This window comes from Bison bison, unplaced genomic scaffold (genome assembly GCF_000754665.1).
Source record: "Bison bison bison isolate TAMUID 2011002044 unplaced genomic scaffold, Bison_UMD1.0 scf7180017864037, whole genome shotgun sequence".
Classification (NCBI taxonomy): domain Eukaryota; kingdom Metazoa; phylum Chordata; class Mammalia; order Artiodactyla; family Bovidae; genus Bison; species Bison bison.
In genome coordinates, this window is record NW_011494609.1 from 10,977,534 (window position 1) to 10,992,756 (window position 15,223).

General features: G+C 42.3%; 1 protein-coding gene and 1 non-coding gene across 2 annotated transcripts in view; both read left to right on the forward strand.

The window, feature by feature from the left end:
* The window catches only part of DSCAM (Down syndrome cell adhesion molecule), an 853,542-nt gene that overhangs the window by 597,944 nt on the left and 240,375 nt on the right, over positions 1-15,223 (forward strand). The window lies entirely within an intron of this gene.
* TRNAC-GCA lies at positions 5,692-5,763 on the forward strand. Its single transcript has one exon. It is a non-coding gene; the product is annotated as a tRNA-Cys (tRNA).

Consider the following 15,223-nt stretch of genomic DNA (forward strand, 5'->3'; position numbering starts at 1 on the left):
GTTTTAAAAGGCCAAAAATGAGCATTTCTTCCAAAGATGTTTCTCACAAACATATCCTTCCTCACCTCCACCAAGTGTGTACATCCTTGTGTACACCCCTAGTAAACACCTGAGTGTTTTCATTTGGGCCATGAAGTGTTGTATCACAGGGCCTTGGAGAGACCCTGTTGGGGAGGCAGGTTATTCACACACTGTTTCAGCACCTGTGGAAGCTCTCTGTTGACCACCTATACTGGACAACAGTGATCTGCTTGGAGACCCCACACACATGGAGAAACAAATATAAACTGTCAGAATTACTCATTGTTGGAAATTGCTGCTGCTGCTAAGTCTCTTCAGTCGTGTCCGACTCTGTGTGACTCCATAGACAGCAGCCCATGAGGCTCCCCCATCCCTGGGATTCTCCAGGCAAGAACACTGGAGTGGGTTGCCATTTCCGTTTCCAATGCATGAAAGTGAAGACGCTCAGTCATGTCTGACTCAGCCATCCCATGGACTGCAGCCTACCAGGCTCCTCCATCCATGGGATTTTTCAGGCAAGAATACTGGAGTGGGGTGCCATTGCCTTCTCTGAAATTATTTCCCCAGTATTTAGATAAGTAAAGTTAGGTGGCTTTAGAAGGTTAAAATAGAACTAGTTTGTTTTATTTACCTAGATAACATAGATATAAAACATCATCTGGGTATTATCTTCTTAAAAACAAACTTTCACCCTTAATCATACTTTCTCTTCAAAGGCACAGCATAATTTCCCCGTATCAAGTAACATTGTAAACATTACATAAATAAAAATGGGCAGTGTGGAAACCAATGAGGGAACCATTCTAGACATGGTAAAAATCATTTTTGTCTATTTTATCACCTTCTCCAGGAAAGTTTCCTTAACTGTTTGCTGCTGCTGCTAAGTCACTTCAATTGTTTCTAACTCTTTGTGACCCCATGGACAGTAGCCCGCCAGGCTCCTCTGTCCATGGGATTCTCCAGGCAAGAATACTGGAGTGGGTTGCCGTTTCCTTCTCCATAGAATCTTCCTGGCCCAGGGATTGAACCTGATCTGCAGCATTGCAGGCAGATTCTTTACCATCTGTGCCACCAGGGAAGCCCTTTTCCAGGAAGGTTTCCTTAACTATGCTTACAAATATATTGGAAATTCTCTTTTCTTTCTCATTCACATGTCTTGATTCAGTAACTTATTTATTAAGCAGTTGAAGGCCAATATGTATCAATAGGATAAATAAGAAAACAACAAGTAAATAAGTAAATAGTGACATTTTTTATAACAATCTAAGGCTTAACATATGTAGCATGTTGCGCTTTCTTGTGGAAGTAACAACAATTGAAGAAAAGCAAATGGCATTCTTGCCGCATAGTCAGCTTGAATGTATTTCCTTTAGGAAGAAGGAGAAGAGGGAGGAAAGAGAGGGATAGACACCATTTTGTTGGGGGCAGAATCAGTTAAATTTGTTTAAATCCCTTAGATTACTGCCCTGCAGCATGCCACATACATTGTCCACATGAAAAACAGTTTATCCCAGAATAAAATCCTGTTATTCAGAATATCTGCCCAATCCCTTTTTATTTGGGGCCATGCTTATAGCTGAATGTTGCATTACATGGAAACAAACAGTATATATTTGATTTAATGTAGTTTATATAGATGTGCAGGGAGCTTCCCAGGTGGCACAATGGTAAAGAATCCACCTGCCAATGCAGGAGACGCAGGAGACTCGAGTTCTTTCCTTTAGTTAGAAAGATCCCCTGGAGAAGGAAATGGCAACACATCCCAGTATTCTTACCTTGTCTGAAAAATTCCATGGACAGAGGAACCTGGTACGTTACAGTCCATGGGGTAACAGAGAGTCGGACATGACTGAGCAACTGAGCACACAGCAAAAGATACCATGACCACACTGAAGGCTCTTGGTCTGAACTGGCCCAGGACACACTGGAAGGTGTCAGGGCAGTATACATACTGACCAGCAGGATGAGGCTGTGTGTGTCTTGCACCCTTGCCAGCTCAATAACATCCTTTTCTCCCTAAACTTTACTTTGTGATCAGATCAGATCAGATCAGTCACTCAGTCGTGTCCGACTCTTTGCGAACCCATGAATCGCAGCACACCAGGCCTCCCTGTCCATCACCAACTCCAGGAGTTCACTGAGACTCAAGTCCATTGAGTCAGTGATGCCATCCAGCCATCTCATACTTTGTGATGGGTGAACGTTTTAATTTACAAATGTACATTACTAATGATGTTTGCAACATTTTATCCTTTGTTTACAAACCATTTCTGTTTCCCCTTTGGGGAATTTCTTATTCATGTTACTTGCATACTTATCTCCATATCTCATTTAGTTATAAGAAGATTTTTCATGGATTAAATAACCCTATGTCAGTTATGAGTGTTACAGACGTCTTATGCCTTCCCATCACTGGTGTGCAAATTAAATTATAAAAGCCTGTTTATCTTTGAACTTCATATACAATTTAAAATCATTAAAGAAAAATCAACAATTGCAGCAAACAATTTTTTAAAGTTAAAATTCCCCTTTAAATACATCAATCAAAGATAATCAAAGATAAATACTATAAACGCTTTTACCTAGTTTTTCAGACCTGTCCCCTGGCAAATATACGTATATAGATCTGTAGATAAACATATAATTTGGAGTCTTTAAAAAATTGCAAGGATATTCTTCTTCCTGACCCGTAATCTTTCTTCAGTTCACAATAGGCAATGAATGTCTTTCCAGGGCAGCAAATATGGGTTCAATGTGACTTTTTAATGTCTCTGTCAAGTTTACAGTCATATATCAATAAGTACATCTAAGTTCTCTTGCCTTTGTTAGGACTGAATTCAGTGACTTAATGCCACATGGGTTTACTCCTTTCTCCAGTGGATCTTTCTGACCAAGGAATCGAATTGGGGTCTCCTGCATTGCAGGCAGATTCTGAGCCACAAGGAAAGCTGTATCATAAGAGGAGCCGGGTATAGCTAGGTCAGGAGTAGTTTTTCTCCCGTCAGTCATCAGGGACCCATGCTGTTAACATTTGTCTCTTCTGCCATTCTACCAAAGCATTGGCCACCATTAAGCAATGGCCATTGAGGTCTGGTGGCCACTTCTGCATTTCCATGGAGAAGCAAGAGTACAGAGAGAGGGCTGTCACAGCCACCTGAGTCAGTTCCCTCTAAGGACCTCTCCAGAATGTGTCATAAATTGCTTCTGCTCACATCTCACTGGTCTGTTTGCCCCTCACCATTGGGTGTCTGCAGGCTGTGTTACAGCTAAATACGGCCATCGTGACTGCAACCCTAGCTACTTCGCTAAGTAAGAAGAGAAGGTAGACGCTTGGCAACCAGGTGTGTCCAATGCTACTGTCGGATATTGTGTTTGTTTTTTCCAGTTGTTCACTATTATTAAAGTGTCACAGTGACTTCCATCTCATTGATCTCTGTATATGTGTTTATTTTTTTCTCTGTGGATAAACTTCTATAAGTAGAATTACTGGTTCAAAGAGTAAGTAATTTCTATAGATTTCCATACGTACTGGCCACTTGTCATCATTTTGTTCATTTATACTCCTTCCTGAAGTTTATAGTACTGCCTGTTTCTTATGATGAAAATATTACTACATATTATTATGCTTGTTTTTTTTTTAATATTTGCAATATAATGAGGAAGTTGTATATTATTATTATATTTATGCAAATGATAAAGATATGTCTTAAGAAAAATTTAGTCTTGCTTATGGAATGTGTTTCCCATAATCAAATAGTCACTAAGATCTTAAGTGCAGTTCCCCTATATGTGACCAAAAAAAAAAGAAAAAAATGAAAAAAAAATGAAAAAAATGAAAAAAAAAAATAGATTCAAGCTGTTTCTCTGAGAGTTTCAACAGTTTAATCCTGAGGCTGCAGAATTCCAGAGTAAATTGCAGTGGTTTAAGGGCAGCTATTACAGAAATGAAGCAGTCTTTGCTGAAAAATAATGTTATTACATTCTTGACCTTGGGTCTGGATTCACAACATCTAAGATATTCACTTCTGTCTCCCGATTTTTTTTATTTTGTATTTTACATGAACAAACAAAACCTCTTGTCTAAAGGAGATTTAGGGGGAAAAAATCAAGGTTTAATACTATGGTGGGCCTCACCTGTGTGTCCAGAAATCCATAGCTAAGCAAATGTATGTCATTTATTATGGAGGAAATGGGTTTCAACTGCTGTCCTGGGGACTGGGACATCCCCTTTTTAGCTGCTGAGGGGTGAAGAGGGGCTGCTGATGCAAGAGATAACTGATGCTCCCGCCCGTGGGCTGCCTGGACATCTTTAGCTCTGTAGTGTTAGTCACTCAGTCATATCCGACTCTTTGAGACTTCAAGACCACAGCCTGCCAGGTTCCTCTGTCCATGGGATTCTCCAGGCAAGAATAATGGAGTGGGTAGCCATGCCCTTCTCCAGGGGATCATCCTGACCCAGGGATTAAATCCACGTCTCCTGTATTGCAGGCAGATTCTTTACTATCCAAGCTCTCTGGCTGCCCACAAATAGGGTTATGCTGACCTCCAGGGAAGCTTGGATTGTAGGAGGTTCCAAGGACAAGAGTCAGAACACATCTGGTGCAGGGGGTGAGAGAGCTATAGGGAGTAATTTCCATTTAAAATAGGGTTATCAGAGAAGGCCCCATAGGAAGGTAATGTTTGAGCAGAAACTTAGAAGAAATTGCAGACAAACCACGTGCACATCTGCAGGGAGCTCTTAAGGTCAAGGGACCAAAACCAACAGCAGAAGTGGATTTGTACCTGGAATGTTCCAGAAGAACCAAGGAGGACACTTAAGCTGGGTCCTGTCACCCACTGTGGGATGAGTGAAAAGAGGTTCTGGAGATTGCAGCAGGTCAGATGGGTGGTTTCAAAGGTGTGGTTTCATCTGGGGGCAGTGGGATCAGCATCATCGTGACAGCAGCACTCTCCTTTCTTCCGCCAACTTGTGGACTCCAGAGCTGTTGGAGTAATTAGGAGATGCCTAGCGTTTTCAAAGGACCCCACTGGCCCTGCTGTTGAGAGCAGCCTGTGTGCGGAGCTGGAACTGTAGCTGGAGATCCGATAGGAGGCCTTTGCTGTCATGTGGCTTGGATGAGCTGTCAAGGAGGGACAGGTAGTTGATTTCTGAATCGATCTGGCTGGTGGACCAGATGTCGGAGAGAAAGGGAGTCAAACAGGATGCCTGGGTCTTTAAGAGTAGCGGAGGTGCCCCTTCCTGAGAGAGAGAATTGCCTGGGATCCATACTAGGAGTTCAATCCTCAGTCTCAGTAGAGATGACCCAATTTCCAGTAGTATTAATATAAGCAACGATACATTTTCCAAGTATGCTAATTTTTTTAATTGATGAATGCTTTCTCCAGGTCAGGTCTCATTCCTTCCACGTTCTGCTCAGCCACTGCATGCCCCACTCTGGCATCACCTCAGTTCTATGTGAAATCGAGCCCCTGTTCGTCGCTGGTCCATCAGCTATACACAGGTTTTCCAATGAGGAATATTCCAAGTTCTCTCTTCATAATGGCTTGCGTCTCACCTTTTTGCACATAAAGTGAGTTTAGCCGGTGGCAGGTGGGAGCTTGTATTATTTCCTGGGAGGGAACAGAAGTTGCCGGATTTCCCCGAAGAAAGGACTTTTGAAGTCCAGGGCTTCCCTTATAGCTCAGTTGGTAAAGAATCTGCCTGCAATGCAGGAGACCCAGGTTCGATTCCTGGGTTGGGAAGATTCCCTGGAGAAGGAAATCACAACCCACTCTAGTATTCTTGCCTGGAGAATCCCATGGGCAGAGGAGCCTGGCAGGCTAAGGTCCATAGAGATGGACATGACTGAAGCGACTAAGCACACAAATGTATAGTCTATGCCCTGGTGTTATCCATGTGGGGCCATAATCCCCCAGATGGGGCATGCCTGTTAAATATGTAGATTCAAATTGTCTTTTATGTAAGAAAATTCATCTTGAATCATGTCTGTAATGATTTGTTTTCCTTTACACTTTGCATGTGTGTGTGTGTAACTTCAGAGTTTATTTCAAGTCACAGAAAGTATACCAACTAAGATAATGGAATGAATAGATTTCACTCTCAGAGAAGATGATGAGAGTTACCTGGCACCCATTTGAGTTGTTTAAGGATTAGTTAGGGTGCGGAAGTCATCTTTTTTTGCAACATTCAACAAAGTTATGGAATTATTTTCCATATTTGTTTCCAGGTATTTTTGGAAACCTTTTATGGTATTTAGTAGATTTCTGTCTTTGGTCCTTTGAGATCAGGAAGTCCTGCCTCTGTTTAGGAGGCAGCACAGCAACCTGGGTCTCCATTATGATGTCACTGGATCTCTTCCATCTGTCTTTCAGAGGCTGTCCCTTTATCTCTGATTCTTTTTTTTTTTTTTTTTAACTTATTGGGCTTCCCATTTGGGGCTTCCCTTGTGGCTTAACTGGTAAGAAATCCACCTGCAATGCGGGAGACCTGGGTTTGATCCCTGGGTTGGGAAGATCCCCTGGAGGAGGGAAAGACTACCCACTTCAGTATTCTGGCTTAGAGAATTCCATGGTCACACAACTGAGTGACTTTCACTTCACTTCACTCCCATTTTAATTTGCTTGATATTTTTTTCATGTCTATTTTCTTGTCTTTCCCCCCACAAAATCTGTTCTCCTCTATGCTCTCTCCAAATTTGCCTGTATTTTTGTGATTTTACTTTTTCCTTTCTTTCTCCAGTTCTGCTAGCTCATTTCCTTCTCTCTTGAGCTCCTGCTTCACAGACAAGTAGCTATTGTATTCACAGATTTCATCTCTATCATGGCATTTTTCTGAGGAGATTTCCTTGTCTAATTTCTCTTTCTGTTTTATTCTTCCATCTTCCTCATAGTATCTTTGCCAGATGCTAGCTTCCTAGCATCAATTGTGAAATGATCAATTGTGAAATGATTGCAATTGTATGGTAGCTTGAGCATTCTTTGGCAATGCCTTTCTTCAGGATTGCACAGAACACTGACCTTTTCCAGTCCTGTGGCCATTTCTGAGTTTTCCAAACATACTTTAACAACATTTTCTTTTAGGATTTTAAGTAGCTCAGCCTGGATTCCACCACCCCCACTAGCTTTGTTTGTAGTAATATTTCCTAAGGCCCACTTGACTTCACACTCCAGGCAGTCTGGCTCTAGGTAAGTGACCACACCATCATGGTTATTTGAGTGATTAAGACTTTTTCTATGTAGATCTTCGGTGTATTCTCACCAACTCTTCTTAATTTCCTCTGCTTCTGTTACATCTTTGCTGTTTCTGTCTTTTATTGTGCCCATCTTTGCATGAAATGTTCCCTTGGTATCTCAGATCCTCTTAAAGAAATCTCTGTTGTTGTCATCATCATCATCATTGTTGTCATTGCCTCAGCTCACACGGTGAGCCAATTGTCCTAAAATCGTTTATTAAATAGCCCACCTTTTATCACTATCTTGAATTCCTTTATAGTCTATGGAAAAAATATGTCTGCTGAAGTCTGTTTTATCCTTCCCTGCTTGCACTGTCAGTCTGGCATCAGAACCATGCATACTAGAGGTCTATCACTTCCTACTACATGTTAATATCTCATATAAGACTCCTCCCTCCCTAATTTTCTTTTGTCAAAAATGTCCTAGATTTATCATATGGATTTGTATTTGCATGTGTCTTCTAGTTGAATGTTAGGCTAATTTTATCAAGTTTAAAAAAATTATTCTGAAAAATCTGGGAGAATGTAAGCAATTTGAAAGTTAGCATGGAGACATTCAAGATCATTAAACTACTGAATCTTCCCAGACCATATCATGGATAGTCTTTGAATTTATTTAAATCTTTTTATGTCCATTATTATTTTATTGGTCTCTTACTATGGTGTGTGGCAGTGAGTATTTATAAGCTTCTGCCTACTGTTCACTTTGATCCTCTTTGGTTTTCTGGGTGGAACAGAATTACATCTAGAGCCAGTGCTTCCTGACTCTCTGCAACTGTCCTTGTCTTTTTCCTCTAAGTAAGGGAAAAGTGGTCCTTAATTTGGGGGGATTCCTATTTTCCTCCACTCTGTAGCACATACAGAGGCTGCAATGCAATGGAATGCCCCCCTTTCCTGCCCGTTTCTCTTGTCCCCTCCCTGTGCCCTTCCTTAGCTGTAGCACATTTGTTGTTCAGTCACTAAGTCATGTCCGACTCTTTGTGACCCCATGGACTGCAGCATGCCAGGATTCACTGTCCTTCACTCTCTCCTAGAGTTTGCTCAAACTCATGTCCATTGAGTCAGTGATGCCATCCAACCAGCTCATCCCCTGTTGCCCCCTTCTCCTCCTGCCCTCAGTCTTTCCCAGTATCAGGGTCTTTTCCAATGAGTCAGCTCTTTGCATCAGGTGGCCAAAGTATTGGAGCTTCAGCATCAGCCCTTCCAGTTTCCTTAAGGATTGTCTTGTTTGATCTCCTATCTGTCCAAGGGACTTTCAAGAGTCTTCTCCAGAACCACAGTTTGAAAACATCAATTCTTTGGCACTCAGCCTTCTTTATGGTCCAACTCTCACATTCGTACATGACTGCTGGAAAACCCATAACTCTGACTCTACAGACCTTTGTCGACAAAGTGATGTCTCTGCTTTTTAATATGCTGTCTAGGGTTGTCATAGCTTTTCTTCCAGGGAACGTGAGACCAAAGTTTCCTCGACTCCAATTTTCCCCGGAGACACCTAAGAACCCACTGCTATTTGGTGCACAATAATCTTGCTTTTGCTCAGGCATCTCCCTCTGTCCCCAAAACACTGTTGGAGGTTGCTCTTCTCTATTCACATGGTGAATTCACATTCCATGTGAATAAGGGACATCTTGGCTGTCCCTTACCTTCATGGTCCCAGAATTGTCCTCTTCTGCTTGGTATCAACCTATCTGCCAAAACCGTCCCATCTGGCCACAGACTCTTTTATTTTCTCTTTATTTTTAGAAATGTAAAAGCACACCTTTATTATCTCATGATTTCTGTGAGTTAGGAGTCTGGGCACATCTTAGCTGGATGCACTGTTTTGGAATCTCTCACAGAGTTACAGTTGTTGGCCAGAACTGTGTCTCATCTGAAGGTTCAACTGGGGGAGGATCTACCTGCAGGTTCAGATGGTGGTCAGCAGAAGCTATAGACTCTTTGTCAGGGGCCACAGGGACTTGAATCTTTTGTTTAGAGATCCACAGGAAAAACATCTGACACTGGCAACAGTTCTCTGAATATTTCTTGCAGTGTGTTCAATTACTTGAAAGTGAAAGTGTTAGTCATTCAGTCATATCTGACTTGCAACCCCATGGACTGTAGCCTGCCAGGCTCCTCTGTCCATGGAATTCTCCACGCAAGAATACTGGGGTGGGTAGCCATTCCCTTCTCCAGGGGATCTTTCCAACCCAGGGATGGAAAATGGGTCTCTCACATTGCAGGCAGACTCTACCATCTGAGCCACCAGTGAGGCTCAGTTCCTTACTGAGAAAACATATGTACTCAATACACTTGGTTAGACTGCTCAGATGAGCACTCTGGAGCCTCCTCCTACCCCAAGGCTTGCTATGGAATGTCTCACCTTGCTCTTGCTCACACCTTCTCTCCCAAGGTCAAGGTGACATCAGGGGACCCTCCACAGTCCTCAAGGCCTCTGTCTCCAAATGCCATGAAGGACCAGTAACATGAGACAAGCTCAAGTTCTCAAGCATCTTGATTTTAGGACATGTTTGCTAGCAATGCATGTTCCAGACTTCCCTGATGAGTTGAGCAAGGCCACCCCTTCCTCAGCAGTGGAGAGATCTAACCCCTGCCCCAGAGATCCCCTGCTCTCCATTCAAAATATATGTCTTGATGGGGGCAATAACAGAGACCCCTCACCCAAAAAAAACTCCCTTAAACAAGATGTTCATCATTTCCCTTCTAGGAAAGCAGGAAATTTCCTACTGGAATAACTCAGTGTGGGGTTAGGTTCTTATAGCCCAGCCAGGATTGTCCTCAGTTCTCTGGTTCCCAAAAGTTCCTTCCAAACTCTGGTCCCTTAATCCTGTTCACTGTGCCCTTGGAGGTTTGACTTTGCTCCTGACCTCAGGCTTGAGCCTCCTTCTTATTTTAGCCCCCCAGGCATTTAGCTTCATTTCTTTACTCCTGTGGCCACGTACACTGTGTCTTGAACGCAAGCTCACAGCCTTTGCTCAGAACAAATGTCACCTTCATACCCTGTCCTGGAAACTGGATCTCTGCCTTGGTCATCTGCTTGGCCTTGGACTTCTCATCCTGTCTCACCTTCCTGCCTCTCTGTCTGTCTAGCTGTCTGATTACTACCTAGAGCTTTAACCCTGACTGCTCTCAGACTCACCACCTCAGGTTAGGATATGCCAAGTCTCCATCTCCATGCGTCCAACCTCTTTGGTCCATTGATTTCCTGGACCTGCAGGCATCTTGCTGGATTTTTCCAGCAGCATCTGCTCCAAACCCCTGCACCAGACTCATCGAGGCTATGTAGTCACATTTGTCGTCCAGTACTCCTTGTACCCACTAATATGCAAATATGACAAGCTATATATCTTGAATGAATACAGAGAAAGAGCTCAAAGAATCTAAAAAGAAGAAGGTGAAACCTCCCTGGGGCAGAAGTGGTGAAAATAAGCCCAACTTTAGGGTCAAGTGTGGTTCCTTCAGGTACAATAAAGGCAGTTCTGCCTGTCTGTTCCAGGTAGAATCAATGGGTCTTATTGAACAATAATGAGTTCTTGGAAAAGGATGGTGAGCATGTTACTGAAATGTAGGAGTCCAGCTGCTTGCCACTCAAAAGCCAACAAACAGGCCAGGTTGCTGGAAAGGAAAATTTTCTTTATTTCAGATGCCACCAGCTGGGGTGGGAAGAAGGCAGACATCTGTCCAAAGGTCAACTTTACCCCAAACCCCACCATTGACAATCAGTGGGCAAGAGATTTCCAGAATTTATAGACATAAAAAGGGGGCTCCAGGCAGAAACAGAATAGTCAGCTCTGACAGTCATCTTGAAATTGGTCATCAGTGGTCTGACCAGCAACATCTTGATTGTTTTAGGTACAATTAATCTTCAGTTTCAAGGGTGATGTGTTTTAATTTCTTTGAAGTCAATTCTTGGGTGGCAGATTGTGTCATGGCTACAGTCTGGTCATCATGTAGTTAACTTCTTCTACCTGGTGGGGTATTCAGTATCTATAAGATAGCTCACAAGAGATGGATCAGAAAATTATCTATAGCCCTTGAAGAAGGAAGTAAAGGTGCTTGACTTTGCTTAATGACTACGTTATTATTATTTGGCCTCCTTTGATGACTGCTTTCCTTTGTTTATATGTATTCTCATTTCTCTCATTACACTTATTCTTTGACTAAAGTTTTTTCAGACAAAATGCAGACTGAGGACTTGTGTGGACAAGGACCATAGGGTCTTGCTCTGTTTCAAGCAGAACAGAGAGGATGAGTGATCATTGTGTTGTTTTACTTTCTTTCTTTGTTGGTAGAATAAAACAACCAGGGGTGGATAACTTCTGCCTTCCTCTATGCTAAAATAAGTGGAGTCTCTGGCTCTAGAAGCTGCATCAAGACCACCATAGACCATGCTCCCTCAATCCCACACCCAAGGAAGCTGCAATTACCCTGAGCCTTGGTAGAGTCACCAGGAAAATGGACTCCTGGTCCATCCTGTGCCCACTTCTTTTTCTCCACTCCTCTGTCTTCCTTCTTTTTCATTGACTCTCCCCAGGAACTTTCTAACTTGTCCTATTGTGGATAGGAATAGCCACACTGAGGACACATGTTTGGAGATCTCTTTCTCCAGGGAGATGGTAACTGAAAACCTCATATAATCAACACAGCTGCAGGGGTGCCTCACAGCCCACCATCCCAATACAAAGCTGTGATGGCATCAGCAAAATTCAGCCACTCAAACTTTATCCAGTGTTGCATATCCCTTCAGCTAGTACTGAGTCACGCAGTTCATAGTTCCATTTTCTGATAAGTGAGTGAGAGAACTGTATTCCATCTTGAAGGAAAAAAAAAGACACTTGCAGTTTAAGTACAGCATAAAAGTTATGAAATCAGCATGATAAACTAGTGGACCACCAAGTTCTAACAACCCCTGGGCAGGTACTAGTGTAGGCCACCTAAGTTCACTTGTTTTCATAGGATAGGATTCTTTAAGATAGACCTAACAAGATTGCCAGGAGAAATATCAATAACCTCAGATATGCAGATGACACCACACTTATGGCAGAAAGTGAAGAGGAACTAAAGAGCCTCTTGATAAAAGTGATAGAGGAGAGTGAAAAGTTGGCTTAAAGCTCAACATTCAGGAAACTAAGATCATAGCATCTGTCCCATCACTTCATGGGAAACAGATGGGGAAACAGTGGAAACAGTGACAGACTTTATTTGCTTGGGCTCCAAAATCACTACAGATGGTGACTGCAGCCATGAAATTAAAAGACACTTAGTCTTTGGAAGAAAAGTTATGACCAACCTTGACAGCATATTAAAAAGCAGAGACATTACTTTGTCAACAAAGGTCTAGTCAAGGCTATGGTTTTTCCAGTAGTCATGTATTGATGTGAGAGTTTGACTATAAAGAAAACTGAGCTCTGAAGAATTGATGCTTTTGAACTGTGGTGTTGGAGAAGACTCTTGAGAGTCCCTTGGACTGCAAGGAGATGCAACCAGTCCATCCTAAAGGAGATCAGTCCTGGGTGTTCATTGGAAGGACTGATGTTGAAGCTGAAACTCCAATACTTTGGCCACCTGATGCAAAGAGCTGATTCATTTGATACGACACTGATGCTGGGAAAGATTGAGGGCAGGAGAAGGGGATGACAGAGGATGAGGCGGTTGGATGGCATCACTGACTCGATGGACATAGGCTTGGGTGGACTCTGGGAGTTGGTGATGGACAGGGAGGCCTGGTGTGCTGCGATTCATGGGGTCGCAAAGAGTCAGACATGACTGAGCGACTGAACTGAACTGAACAAGATTAAAATTTACAAAAGAAATGACCTTGATACTTTTGAATTACGATGCTGGAAAAGACTCTTGAGAGCCCCTAGGACAGCACAGAGATCAAACTAGTCAATCTTAAAGGAAATCAACCCTGAATATTCATTTGAAGGATTGACGCTAAAGCTGAAGCTCCAGTACTTTGGCCACCTGATGCGAAGAGCCAACTCATTGGAAAGGACCCTGATGCTGGGAAAGATTGAAGGCAGGAGGAGAAGGGGGAGACAGAGGATGAGATGGTGAGATCGCATCACTGACTCAACAGACATGAATTTTAGCGAACTCTGGGAGACAGTGGAGGACAGAAGAGCCTGCCATGCTGCAGTCCATGGAGTCGCAAAGAGTCAGACAGGACTTAATAACTTAACAACAGCAACAGCAACCTTGATGCTGTCCTAGTAAGGGTGTGATGTTGTATCAGGAAGGAATTTAGTATAGGACATTAGATGCATGCATATTTTTAGAAGGAGGGGAGGGAGTCAGCTGCCTTTCAGGAACTTAACAAACACGGGAACCGTTTGCGGTCCCCACTACCCTAGAATGAAGTGGTAATTTGTTCTGGGTTTGGATGTCTGTTGTCTACACATGCAGGGACTGGCTGCTTCTACAGAAGAATTGTGATTTCTCCTTCCTTCCACTTCCAAGTCGTATTCAGGTGCCTCTCACTGGTGAAATATAAACCAGAATCATGACAAATCAGCCAAGAAAATGTTCTTCTCAGGCTTCCCATCCCTGGAATTTAGAGAAGAGTTTAGAAGTACAACAGTAGTGCTGAGATAGACAGGCACTCTCTGATGCAAACATAGAGACAAAATGTTGTGTGCGCATTGTGTACCATATGGAAGCTTCTTTCTTTGGGTTTGGGAATAGCCCCCCAGCTGGAAATTGGACCCCTGTCTCAGAACTGTGCCTCTGTCCACTTTGGAGTTCTTCTCTGGAACAAGACTCCTAGAAACCAGCCCTCTGTCACCGATCAAGGATTCCCTTCTCACAACCACACCTGAAACAGGTCCAGCTGCTGTTCTTTGGACACTTACTCTATTTATCCCATCCTCACCCCATCTTTGTGTCTACTTACTCCCTTCAACCCACCAACTCTTCTCAGAGCAGGAAAGCCCTCTCCCTGAGAAAGGAAAGTAAGTCCCTTCCTCAGGAGAACACTGCTTTCTCCATAAAGTCAAAAGGGACTATGCTCATTTTCACTATATTGATTCTTCTGATCCATGAACACGGTATATTTATCCATCTATCAGTGTCCTTTTTGATTTCTTTCACCAGTGTTTTATTGTTTTCTATACATAGGTCTTTTGTTTCTTTAGGTAGATATATTCTTAAGTATTTTATTCTTTTTGTTGCAATGCTGAATGGAATTGTTTCCTTAATTTCTCTTTGTATTTTCTCATTATTAGTGTATAGGAATGCAAGGGATTTCTGTGTGTTGATTTTATATCCTCCAACTTTGCTATACTCATTGATTAGTTCTAGTAATTTTCTGGTGGAGTCTTTAGGGTTTTCTATGTAGAGGATCATGTCATCTGCAAACAGTGAGAGTTTTACTTCTTCTTTTCCAATTTGGATTCCTTTTATTTCTTTTTCTGCTCTGATTGCTGTGGCCAAAACTTCCAAAACTATGTTGAATAGTAGTGGTAAAAGTGGGCACCCTTGTCTTGTTCCTGACTTTAGGGGAAATGCTTTCAATTTTTCACCATTGAGGATAATGTTTGCTGTGGGTTTGTCATATATCACTTTTATTATGTTGAGGTATGCTTCTTCTATTCCTGCTTTCTGGAGGGTTTTTATCATAAATGGATGTTGAATTTTGTCAAAGGCTTTCTCTGCATCTATTGAGATAATCATGTTTTTTATTTTTCAATTTGTTAATGTGGTGTATTACATTGATTGATTTGTGGATATTGAAGAATCCTTGCATCCCTGGGATAAAGCCCACTTGGTCATGATGGATGAATCTTTTTTAATGTGTTGTTGGATTCTGATTAGCTGGGAATTTGTCTTTTCAAGAATACGAGAGACTGAGCATATGACCTGGCAGCTCCACTCCTAAGAGTATGTATTAAAACAAAACAAAACAGATTTTGAAAAAAACATGTAACTCAACCATGTACTGCAGGGAGATCAAAAACATCCTATAA